Source organism: Triticum urartu, chromosome 4A, assembly GCF_056163025.1.
Source record: "Triticum urartu cultivar PI428250 chromosome 4A, HENAU_Tu73, whole genome shotgun sequence".
In the NCBI taxonomy this organism is placed as follows: Eukaryota; Viridiplantae; Streptophyta; class Magnoliopsida; order Poales; family Poaceae; genus Triticum; species Triticum urartu.
In genome coordinates, this window is record NC_141876.1 from 147,365,954 (window position 1) to 147,379,160 (window position 13,207).

A 13,207-nucleotide genomic window follows, 5' to 3' on the forward strand; every position below is an offset into this window, starting at 1 on the left:
ACGGCACTACTAGGAAAATATACCCAAGTGCCTGTCACCGTGAAGTCCTGCCACTGGTCGTCTTGACCGATCACTTTCGACCATCGCGATTACTCAGCAAGTATCTGACACGCAGGATGGGCTGCCCTGGTATTAGACCCAGTAATTGGCGGATATCACTTCACATGAGTCTTGATGGACGGTGGCAGCAATCTAAACCTAATATATCAGGATACAATCCGCGGGATGGGGTTAGACCCAACAAAAATTCGCCATAGCAATACTACCTTTAAAGGAGTAACGCCAGGCCCAGGGGCTCGTTGTATGGGCTCCCTCCTACTACAAGTTATATTCGGCTCCCCCGATAACTTCCGTCGCGAGCATTTAACCTTCCACATCGCTCCGTTCCAAAGTGGCTATCAAGCACTGCTCGGACGCGAAGCTTTCGCTCGCTTTAATGCAATACCACACTACTCCTCCCTCACACTCAAGATGCCCGGTCCACGTGGCATCATTTCAGTGAACGGAAATATCAAGCGATCTCTACGCGCCGAAGAGAGTGAGGCTGCCTTGGCAGCCGCACACTAAAGGCGCCCGGACAAGCGAAAGCATCCAATAGGTCGTCAAGACCTCAGATACAACTAATCGAGTCCGGCGCCGCTATTTATACCGAATAAATGGTCACACCCCTATTTGTCAATACAAGGGGCTCAACGCGCGTAGACAAGTGGCAATTTCTTCTCATCTTGAATTATACATGGTTTCTTTAAAAACTATCTTTTTGCACGACAACTTTTTCACCTAAATTCCTCTCTTTTACAGACGATCATCGTGCTACACCTGTCCAGGATACGGCACAACGGAGACACAGGCGCAGACGTGCAGCAGGGACCTGCTCCAAGGATTCTTTTTAGATTAAGACCCTGTGTAAACCTTTTGTACTGTCTCTTGTTGATACATATCCACCGTTGAGAAGGATGCCGACTTCTTGGCATGTGGCCACGCCAGAACAATGCACGTACCTGAACACAAGGGGCTTCTTACAAAGGCCATTATCTAGGCCCGGTTTATACCACAAAGACCGAATACCTTAGGGAGTGTTCAGCGTCACGAGTTTGGCCCTATATGCATCAGCTCCGAATCATTGTCTTTGGTTAAATGTTGGGTTTGCCCGGCTCCTGTGGTTTGGTGCCTTACGTTCCGCTTTACCTGCTAAGGTAGCACCAGGAGAACTACTGCGATTGTGCCCTGGTTCATCCGGACGAGCACCTCAGTAGAGAAAGCCGAAAACTGACTGTCATGATATAGCGTGAGACCGGTCAACCACTCGATGACCTGTTGGAATGTTAGAATTCCTCCGCCTTAACGAAGGGCTGTTTTCCGACCAGGCATGTACGCACCCTGGGATCGGGAGAGTGTGGAGCCACCAGGGGCTATCTAGTAGCCCCACCGTCAAACTCCTATGGCTAAGTGAAAGTGCTAAAGCATTATAGTCCGGTTGCCTCGCTCGCTCCGCTATCACCTCCTTAATAGGACCAAGACATTGGGTTAAGTGTGAACGCGTGTTTTTTGCGAGCACCTCCGCATTATATGCGTGGGGGTTGAAACTGAAGGCTGCAATCTTTCAGGTTATACACATGTATACATAAACGGCCGCCCAGGAGGCATCATATTACTTTCAGGCAAAAGTATAAAAATAGCCTTATAAAAATTTATAAAAGCATTTCGCTTACAATGAGATTACATATCACTCAAACATAATATTTTTTGAGCACTGGGTCTCTATCAAACGAGCACCCTCAAGAACTTCTTCAAAGTAGTGCTCAGCAGCCATTCGACCTATGGCCGAATCCCGCGCTGCAACAGTGGTAGCATCCATCTCCACCCAGTATGCTTTAACACGGGCAAAGGCCATCCGTGAGCCCTCTATGCACGCTGACCTATTTATCGCATTAATGCGCGGCACCACGTCAAGGAGCTGCTGCACCAAGCTGAAATAGCTATTCGGTTTTGGCCTTTCTGGCCATAGCTGATCCACAACAGACCTCATGGCAAGTCCGGACAACCTATTCAGTTCGGCCCATTCGGCTAATTGGTCAGTCAATGAAAGCGGACGCTCGGGAGAATGGAATTGTGTCCAAAACAGCTGGTCCACTTCACGGTCTGTCTGACCCTGGAAGTACTTGGCCGCATCGGCAGCGCTCGCCGCCAAATCCATATACACATCCTCCGAACTCCACAGCCGATCCAGAGAGGCATACCGTGGATCTCCGAACTTCCTCCGCAACATAAAGGATTTCCTAGCTACAATATCCCCGGCTTCCCGCAGCTCCTCCTTCTTCGCCCTCATAGCAGAGCGGATGTCTTTTCTCGTCGCAGCAGCCTTCTCAAGGTCTGATGCCTTCGCTAGGTTTTCCTTTTCAAGAACCCGGCAACGGTCGGTGGCGGCTTTTGATTCTATGGCCATCTTGGCCATCTTATCTCGGCTCTCGCCATGCGCGGCCTTCTCGGCTTTCAACTCTTCGTTCACCTTCAAAGCAGCCTCATTACCAAACCTTGCTTGTTCCTTGGCTCGGGAAAGTTCTACCCGCAAGGCTTCAACAGTGGCAGCTCCATCTGCAGTCCCAACATATTAAAGATACTGGCATCATGCTGCTCTTACTATGTGGCGTTTACCAGATAATGACACTTACCCTGTGCCTCGTCAAGCCTTTTGTTAACAAGCTCGATGTCGGCGTCTTCCGCATCCAACTGCCGTTTTAAATGGGCAAACTCGCTAGTCCGGCTAGCCACTGAAGCTTCCATCACCTGCACATAGAGGCAGTATGGTTATTACCTGGGAATATGATCCTCTGTTCATCGTCGTTTCCGACGACAACCAGAGTCTCAGGGGCTACTATCTACACAGGGCACACCTAGCATGTGCAGGACTATCATACATTATTTTACGTACCTCAAAGCCTGTCAGTAGACTCATAAAAGCTTCATGCAATCCGCTTTCGGCGGACGAAATTCTCTCCATCACCGTATTCATCAGCACACGGTGTTCATCTGAGATGGCCGCTCGCCCCACCAACTCCCTCAGAACATCCGATCGCACACCACACGGTGCCGGGCTCTTTTTTCCGCTCTCTTTGGGAGCCGGACACTGGGTGCTTCGGGGGTCAATGGGATTATCTTCTGGCCTCACCGGACTCGGAGAGGCCCTCCACGACGACACTTCGGGGTTGCCCGCTTCCGGAGCGGAGGAGTCCAGAGGAGGCGTTTCTCTCTCCATCATCTCTGGAAGAAGATCCCCCGAAGACGAGCTCATTTGAGAGGGGCTTAGGCCCGAACTGCAAAGATATATGCGGTGGTTATTTTCTCAGAAGGAAAAGATGGCATACCTGTACTATTAAAGTATTTCGGGTCACTTACGACTCGCTGGAGAATTGATCCCCCCGCGGACTTTGTGCGGCAAAAGCACCCCCCAAGGTAGTACCCTCTGTGGGAGACTTCTTCTCCCGTTTGGAAGCTTCGGTGTCCGAATCCCCGGGCACAGTCCTTTTCCTCCTCCGGTCGTCTTCCTTCATGGAGATGCTCGCTCCCTCGGTTAGAATGGGCAGCGTTGGGGGCCCGCGTCCGCCCTTATTATCTTCCCGAGTATCTTCCTTCAAGGGCTCCGGGCAAGGTGCGACCTGGAGCATCTTTTCCAATACCGGATTGTCCAAACCCTCAGGGAGGGGGGCCGAACACCGAATCAACTTCGCGTTTGTTAGCCAGTCCTGGTCAAAAAGCGAACTCTCTGAAATAACTTCATAACAAATGAGAGATAGTATGTTCGGCCGGAAGATTCCTTACCTGTTCGGCGGCGCGGTTACTGCTCAGGCCCACGTCCTCGGTGATTTCCGGACACTCTACCTGAGGTCCGAAGAATGACTTGTACATCTCCTCGTGCGTCAGGCCGAGGAAATTTTGAATGACACGTGGTCCCTCGGGATTGAACTCCCACAAGCGAAGGGGCCGGCGTTTGCAAGGCTGGACTTGACGAACCAGCATAACTTGTATTACCGCAACCAAACTAAAATCTCCATTGAAGAGATCTCGAATGCGGCTTTGCAGTATAGGCACGTCCTTGGCTGGACCCCAGCTCAGACCTCTGCTGATCCATGACATCAGTTGTGGTGGAGGGCCCGAGCGGAAAACAGGGGCGGCCGCCCACTTGGCACTTCTAGGAGCCGTGATGTAGAACCACTCCTGTTGCCACAATTCAGACACCTCTGGAATGGAACCTTTGGGCCATGGAGCTCCCGTCATCTTGCATATTGAGGCACCTCCACACGCTGCATGTTGCCCCTTGATCATCTTCGGCTTTACTTCAAAGGTCTTGAGCCACAGGCCAAAGTGAGGGGTAACCCGGAGGAAGGCCTCACACACGACAATAAATGTCATGATATGAAGAAAGGAGTCCGGAGCTAGATCATGGAAATCTAGCCCGTAATAAAACATCAAACCCCTGACGAAAGGATCCAGAGCAAGGCCTAGACCTCGGAGGAAGTGGGATACGAACATGACGTTCTCGTTGGGTTCGGGGGAGGGGACGGCCTGCCCTCGGGCAGCCAGCCGATGCAAAACCTCGGCGGTCAGATATCTGGCCTCCCTCAACTTTTTGATGTCTTCTTCCGTGACAGAGGAAGGCACCCATCGGCCTTGAAGGCTAGATCCGGACATAATTGAAGGTTCGGGGCACCTGACCTGAACTTTGGGTGTTTGATCTTGAGGTGGGGGAAGGATTCGATTGAGCACGGGAGGGAAAAATAAAAGCCTTGTCCCTTTATAAAGAGGGTGAATATCAAGCGTCCTCTTCGTGGCCGTTTGGACTTGCCTATAGTCTAGGAGTCCTAGAAGCGGTTGGGTTACCCACGCCCGTATTGATGAGAATCCCGGAATAAGGGGACACGATCTCTGCTTTAACAAGATGTGCCCAGGAAACTGCCTCGCATGACACGCTGAGGTGGGACAATAAAACGATTCGAATAAAGGCTTGGCCGTGGTGCGTCACACTACGGAATACGTCAGTAGATCAGATTTGTGTAAATATTATTCTCTCTATGGCAATATGTGGAAACTTATTTTGCAGAGCCGGACACTATCTTTGTGTTCAAAATCTTCTATGAATTACTTGGAGGAGGAACCCGCCTTGCAATGCCGTAGACAATCTGCGCGCCGGACTCGTCGTCATTGAAGCCTGGTTCAGGGGTTACTGAGGGAGTCCTGGATTAGGGGGTGTCCGGATGGCCAGACTATACCTTCAGCCAGACTCCTGGACTATGAAGATACAAGATTGAAGACTTCGTCCCGTGTCCGGAAGGGACTTTCCTTGGTGTGGAAGGCAAGCTTGGCGATACGGATATGTAGATCTCCTACCATTGTAACCGACTTTGTGTAACCCTAACCCTCTCCGGTGTCTATATAAACTGGAGGGTTTTAGTCCGTAGGACAACATACAGAACAACAATCATACCATAGGCTAGCTTCTAGGGTTTAGCCTCTCCGATCTCGTGGTAGATCTACTCTTGTACTACCCATAGCATCAATATTAATCAAGTAGGACGTAGGGTTTTACCTCCATTAAGAGGGCCCGAACCTGGGTAAAACTTTGTGTCCCTTGCCTCCTGTTACCGTCCGGCCTAGACGCACAGTTCGGGGCCTCCTACCCGAGATCCGCCGGTTTTGACACCGACAGCGACCTCTCTTGTGGACCCGTGTACTCCTCAAGTTCATCTGCTGAGTCAATGATGGTGATGCAGTTCCGGTGGGTGCCGGTGGCAGGGAGGGAGATCTGAGGCGGCAAAAGACGGTCAGGAGTCGTGATGTCTGGTTTGGTGGATGCTTCTGTCGATGGAGCAGCTCAGGTGAGGTGGACGACATCGCGGCAGGAGCAAGACAAACCACACAAAGTTTTCTTCGACACCTACCTATAACTGAAGTAATTTTGTAAGGGCTCCTTTGGCTTGCAGGATTCTAAAAATGCAGGGATAGGAAAAACACCGGAATAGGATAGGAATGCACGTGGGAAACATAGCATTTGTAAACACATGATTTCTATCAACTTGGGTGTTTGGTTTAAAGGAATCGGAAGAGCAGAGGAATGCAAAGAAACATGGCCAAATTAAAGTGAAACCATATGAAAGCATGTACAGTTAGAATGTTATTCTGCCAGTAATGCACTTGGTCTTGTTTTTATGCATAGGATTTTGAAAAGTAGGTCTAGGTGGATGTATTGCTCCATTCCTTTCAACAAAATGCACAAATAATTTAATAGTAGAGTGCCATAGGAAAATTTCCTATTGCTATGTTTTTCCTTTGAACCAAAATAGCCCTAATGGATCGACATGAATGTAGAGTAATAATTATGTGACAAGTGTACAACCTCTTTGCCGTAGCGTGTCGACCTCAGCATCATTGGGTTGGTCGCTGAAGAAGTTGAGGCAGAGGTGGCTGTCAGAGGTGTGGAGGAAGATCTGAGGAATATGTAGACGGCGTCCATGGCACTACTCTATTGTGATGGATGGTTCCATTGTTGGAGAAGATCCAGCAAGTCGTAAAATGTCGAGGCTGAAGCAGTACAAGACAGACATCGTTAATCACAAGTGGGAATCTAATAGCATCTCCAATAGATGATGTGAAATACATTACCAAAAAGTGATGGATGTAAAATTTACATCACCAAAAAACACCTGACTACAACAGATGAGGTAAAAACCGTTGACTCTGAACTTAACTGTCGAAACTGAAATTTATTGTGGAATCTGAATGTTACTATCGAAACTGAACGCACTGGTAGCAGAGAGGCACTTCACATGTAGTTTAGGCCGCTCGACCACTAGTAGTAGAGAAATAGTGATGTAAATCGGTAGGCGATCGATGGGGATTACATAGCAGATAGCAGTCGGTGCAGCAGCGCCTGCAGGAGCAGCGTGAACTAGAGCCAGAGCAGCAACTCATGTAGCTGCAGCAGCCCATGTACTAGCAATAGCAGCGCGAGCGAGAGTAAGAGCAGCAGCATGAATGAGGGGGAGAGCAGAGTAGCAGCGCGAGCGACCAAGCGAGAGCCAGAGCAGTAGCTGCAGCAGGCGAGCGAATGAGCGAGAGCCAGAGCAACAGAAGTAGCGCGAGCGAGCGAGAGCCAGAGGAGCAGCAACAAATCTGGCTGGTATGGACGCTGCCACCGAAGGGGCCTCGCACTGGGGGAGAGCCGCCGTGGAGATGTCGCCCGCGGCACGGGCTTCAAGGTAGCCGCACCATCGGGGTGTGGGATGGAGCGCCGTCGGCGGTGGGAGGTCGAGTTAAGGAGAAGGTGCGATGCGATGAGTGTACAACCTCTTTGGTGTCGCCGAGTAGGCCTCGGCTTCGTCCGAGGAGTCAGTCAGGATGTTGCGGTTCCGATGGAGCAGGTTAAGGCGACGCTGTGGGGATGGATCAACCGCGATAGACGAGGAGATTGTCGGAGCAGCTCCTTGGAGGTGGAGGACGGGGTGGCTGAACCGGCGGGACGGCGATATAGACGCTAGATCCTCATCCAGGGAGGTGGATGAGAGACGTCGAGCTGTTGTGGTGGACGACGTCGTCGGGGAAGAGGCTCCGGCTGGGTAGCGGTGAGGTGGTGGACGGAGGAGGGTGGGGTTTCATGGCTGGAGCAGAGAGGTTATGGCGGCCTGGGATTTCGAATGGCGAAAAGGAGGTGATGGGAGGGGGAACCATGACTTAGGGACGCACCTATCCAAAATGTAGGGGGTGTTACAAAAGTACACCCACCGATTTGAACTAGCGGCCCTTTCGACTCAGGGTTAGAAGGGGGATTTCGCGTGTCGGGATTTGGCAGCTGGAGGGAGTTATCGCGTGCGTTGTAATTTCGGGATAGCAAGGCGCAGGTTGTGAAGGTGCAAGTTTTGGGAGCACGATATCTGAATTTTCGGGATATAACAAGGCGCGGGTTGAATTTTAGGGACAAGCCTAACGTGTAATATTGTACGTACCAAATCAATTCGCACTTCCCTCAACGAAAAAAGCAAACAAAATAAAACTATTCGCACCACACAAAGAGAGAGTCTTGTCCCGTTTTATTGTACAAATGCTATTTAAAGCTATGAATCCATGTCATGTCCAATTAAATTTTTTTGCTGGCTATATAATGCATGTAACCTACTCATACCAACATTTTAGTGCATTCCAAATGTCTACACTACCGCTGCAATTCGAACTAAATTTGAATTCATTTTTCTATTTGAATAAGAATCTACAATCATGATTGTTGCCAACTTAAACCATCATTCGTGTATTATCTTAACAACACACCACATGATTATTATAGAGATAGATATGAACTATGCATACTATATGAACTCGAATTCAAATTTTTGAATACACTTGATGTTGATGCCAAATAATAGTACATTTGATGTACTAACTAGATATTCATAATCTAAACCATGTTCCATACGTACACCGTGTTTATCACACAAAGTATAGTGCCCCGCCCCCTACATTATGACAAGTATTTAGCCGTGAGCCGCAAAAGCCACACATCATCCCAAATTATAATCAATATTCTATATATTATATGTAGTATAACATGTTCATAACCAAACCATGCATATCACCATTATATATACTCATTCATGCATGCGTCGGTTTAAAACACTATGATATCTTCTTCAAATATCTGAATCCGCTTTTTTATAATGAATTATGATCTTCGTTCATCTTTTACACCTTCACGATCCTGTTCTCTTTGTAGCTAGCGCTAACTTTCTATCGTGCATGCACACGCCTGCCCCCCTCTCACCCTCCCTCAGCGTCCCCTCCATCGAACACATTCGTTATTTATCTTTAGGCCGTTCACCCATAGTGTGTGTAGGCCCCCTGGCTCCTTCTTTACGGCACACACCATTCAATATACCTCTCTAGCCAAGTGTGCCTATGATGCGGCTCGAACTACGTCGGTATTTCCCCAAAGAGGAAGGGATGATGTAGCACATCTATGGTAGGTATTTCCCTCAGTGATGAGACCAAGCTTATCGAACTAGTAGGAGAATCACGCAACACCATGTTAACAACTCATGCACACAAAGAACAAATACTTGCAACCCGACGTAAGAGAGGGGTTGTCAATCCCTCAAGGGTAAAAAGATAGGTAAAATTGTAGTGGATTGGATAAATAGATCTCACGGGAACGAGAGATAAAATAAATAAATAAAAATTGCAGCAAGGTATTTTTGGATTTTTGGATTAATAGATCTGAAAATAAAAGCAAATAAAAATAGATCGCGAAGGCAAATATAATAAAGAAGAGACCTGGGGGCCGTAGATTTCACTAGTGGCTTCTCTTGAGAAAAATAGCATGCAGTGGGTAAAAAAAATACTGGTGGGCAATTGATAGTACTTCAAATAATCATGACGATATCCATGCAATGATCATAATATAAGGATCACCTCCAAGATTAGTAGACCGACTCCTGCCTGCGTCTACTACTATTACTCCACACATCGACCACTATCCAACATGCATCTAGTGTATTAAGTTCATGGAGAAACGGAGTAATGCAATAATAATGGTGACATGATGTACACAAGATCTATTTATGTAGAAATAGATCCCATGTTGTTATCCTTAATAGCAATGATACATACGTGTCGGTTCCCCTTCTGTCACTGGGATCAAGCACCATAAGATCGAACCCATCACAAAGCACCTCTTTCAATGGCAAGAAAAATTGAACTAGTTGGCCTAACTAAACCAAAGATTCGAAGAATAAATACGAGGCTATAAGTAATCATGCATATAAGAGATCAAAAGACTCAAATAACTTTCATGGATAAAAACATAGATCTGATCATAAACTCAAAGTTCATCAAATCCCAACAAACACACCACAAAAAGAGTTACATCAAATAGATCTCCAAGAGATCATTGTATTGAGAATCAAAAGAGAGAGAGAGGAAGCCATCTAGCTACTAACTATGGACCTGTAGGTCTACAATGAACTACTCACGCATCATCGGGGAGGCACCACTGAGGATGATGAACCCCTCCGTGATGATGTCTAGATTGGATCTGGTGGTTCTGGAACTTGCGGCGGCTGGAATTGATTTTCATCGACTCCCCTAGTGTTTTTGGAATATTGGGGTATTTATATAACAAAGAGGTGGTGCGGGAGGCCACCGAGGTGGGCACAACCCACCTAGGCGCACCTGGGCTCCTACATGCGCCCTGGTGGGTTGTGCTCCCCTCAGAGCTCCCCTCTGGTACTTTCTTGGCCCAACATGTGTCTTCTGGTCCAGAAAAAACCCACAAAAAGTTTCGCTGCATTTGGACTCCATTTGATATTGATTTCCTGCGATGTAAAAAACAAGCAGAAAACAACAACTAGCACTAGGCACTGTGTCAATAGGTTAGTCCCAAACAATGATATAAAATGATTGTAAAGCATCCAAGAATGATAGTATAATAGCACGGAACAATCAAAAATTATAGATACGTTGGAGACGTATCAGCATCCCCAAGCTTAATTCCTGCTCGTCCTCGAGTAGGTAAATGATAAAAACAGAACTTTTGATGTGGAATGCTGCCTAACAAGTTCATCACATATTATTTTCTTTGTAGCATGGACATTTGGACTTTTATATGGTTCAAAGCAATAGTCTAGTTTTTACATGAGGACTTTAATACTCAAGCATATCAACATGCAACCATGTCTTTCAAAATATCAATGCTAAAGCAAGTTATCCCTAGCCCATTATGCTCAATCATTGATCCATTCATGAAACACACTCGCATATTAGCTATACCCAATGTTGAAGTACGATCATAGTGCCCCTTAATTGGTGCTTTATAAGAGAAGATGGAGACTCAAGTAAAAATAAAAATTGCATAAAGTAAAAGAAAGGCCCTTCACGGAGGGAAGTAGGATTTGTAGAGGTACCAGAGGTCAAAGCGAAAAAGATAGAGATAAAAACATTTTGGGTGGCATGCTTTTCCTGTCAACGAAAATGATCGAGTAGTTCCCAACACTTTCCATGCTAGATATATCATAGGCGGTTCCCAAACAGAAAATAAAGTTTATTCCTTTTTCCACCATACTTTCACTTTTCATGACTTACTGTATCCACGGGTGCCTTCCATACCAACACTTTCCAAGGAATTTATTATTTGAAAACATAAAGTAAATTCATTTTTCATTTCGGGACTAGGCATCCCTAATACCTTTGCCGTACTCTTGTGCAATCACAAGTGAATAAACACTCATCTTGAGAATAACACATCTAGCATGGAAATATATCAGCCACCCACTACCGTTTCATGAGCGGTACGAGCACACAAAAGAGAAATTTATGTTGAAAATTAGAGATGGCACATACAAATTTGCTTAGAACAGCAAAAGAATACCACATATAGGTAGGTATAGTGGACTCATGTGGCAAAAACTGGTTTAAAGAATTTTGGATGCACAAGTAGTGATCATACTTAGTGCAAATGAAGACTAGCAAAAGATTGAGAACCATCCAACCAAGAAATGAAAAATCTCATAAGCAAGCACTAAGCATAACAAACACCGAATAATGTACCACAAGTAGGATGTAATTTCATTGCGTAACTATTAAGTTTCGTGCTTGCATAGGGAATCACAAACCTTAACACCAATATTCTTACCAAAGCATAATTACTCATCAACATGACTCACATATCACTGTCATCATATATCAAAACTATTACAAAGAATCAACTTTATTTTGTCCAATGATCTTCATGAAAGTTTTTATTATATCCTCGTTGGATATCTATCACTTTGGAACTAGTTTCATATGTTACTTCTTTAATAATCTCAAACAAATATAAGTGAAGAACATGAGCATCATATTTCTTTCTCTCAAATTAATCTAAGTGAAGCATGAGAAAATTTCTTAAAAAAATTACTAACTCTCAAATAAATCTAAGTGAAACATGAGAGCATTTTTTTCAAAAATAATAAAGCACACCATGCTCAAAAAGATATAAGTGAAGCACTAGTGCAATTCCATAACTCTTTAAAAAAAATAAGTGAAGCATAGGAGAAAGCATAGCATAATTTGGCTCTCCAAAATAGGTGTGTACAGCAAGGATGCTTATTAAAAATTCAAAATAAAAACAAACAAAGACTCATATCATACAAGACGCTCCAAGCAAAACTCATAATATGTGACAAATAAAAACATAGTTCCAATTAAAATACCTATGGTTGTTAGAAGAAAAAGGGGATGCCACTCGGGGGCATCCCCAAGCTTAGTTGCTTGATACTTCTTGAATATTATATTGGGGTTCCTCGGGCATCCCCAAGCTTAGCCTTTTTCTAATCCTTATTCCTTCATCCATCGTAATATCACCCAAAACTTGAAAATTTCAATCACATAAAACTCAACAAAACCTAGTGAGATACGGTAGTATAAGAAAGCAAATCACTACTATAAGTACTGTTACAAACCCATTCATATTTTATTTTTGCATTATATCTATTGTATTCCAACTTTTTTACGGAAAAAACTCTTCAAAGGAAACCATAGAATCATCAAAACAAGCACACAACGCAAAGAAAACAGAATCTGTCAAAAACAGAACAATTTGTAGCAATCTGAATATTTCTAATACTTCTGTAACTCCAAAAATTCTGAAAAATTAGGAAAATGTGAGAAATTTGTATATTAACATTATGCAAAAATAATAATTATTTTATCATGAATCTTTTAAAAATGAGAATTTTTTTTGTGAGTGCAAAAGTTTCTGTTCTTCAGCAAGATCAAATCAACTATCACCCAACATGATCCCAATGGCTTTTCTTGGCACAAACACTAATTAAAACACAAAAAACACATCTAATTAGATGCAAATTGTGCAAGCACTCAAGAACAGAAATAAAAATAAAAAATAAATTTTCTTCATTGGGTTGCCTCCCAACAAGCGCTATCGTTTTATGCCCCTAGCTAGGCATAATATTTCAACGATGCTCACACAAAAGATAAGAATTGAAGCACAAAGAGAGCATTATGAAACATATGACAAACACATTTAAGTCTAACATACTTACTATGCATAGGAATTTTATAAGGAAACAAATTATCAAGACAAGAAACATCTAACATATGCAAAGAAGAGGAGTAAAACATTGACGGTCTCAACATGAAGAGAGGTAATTTAGTAACTTGAAAATTTCTA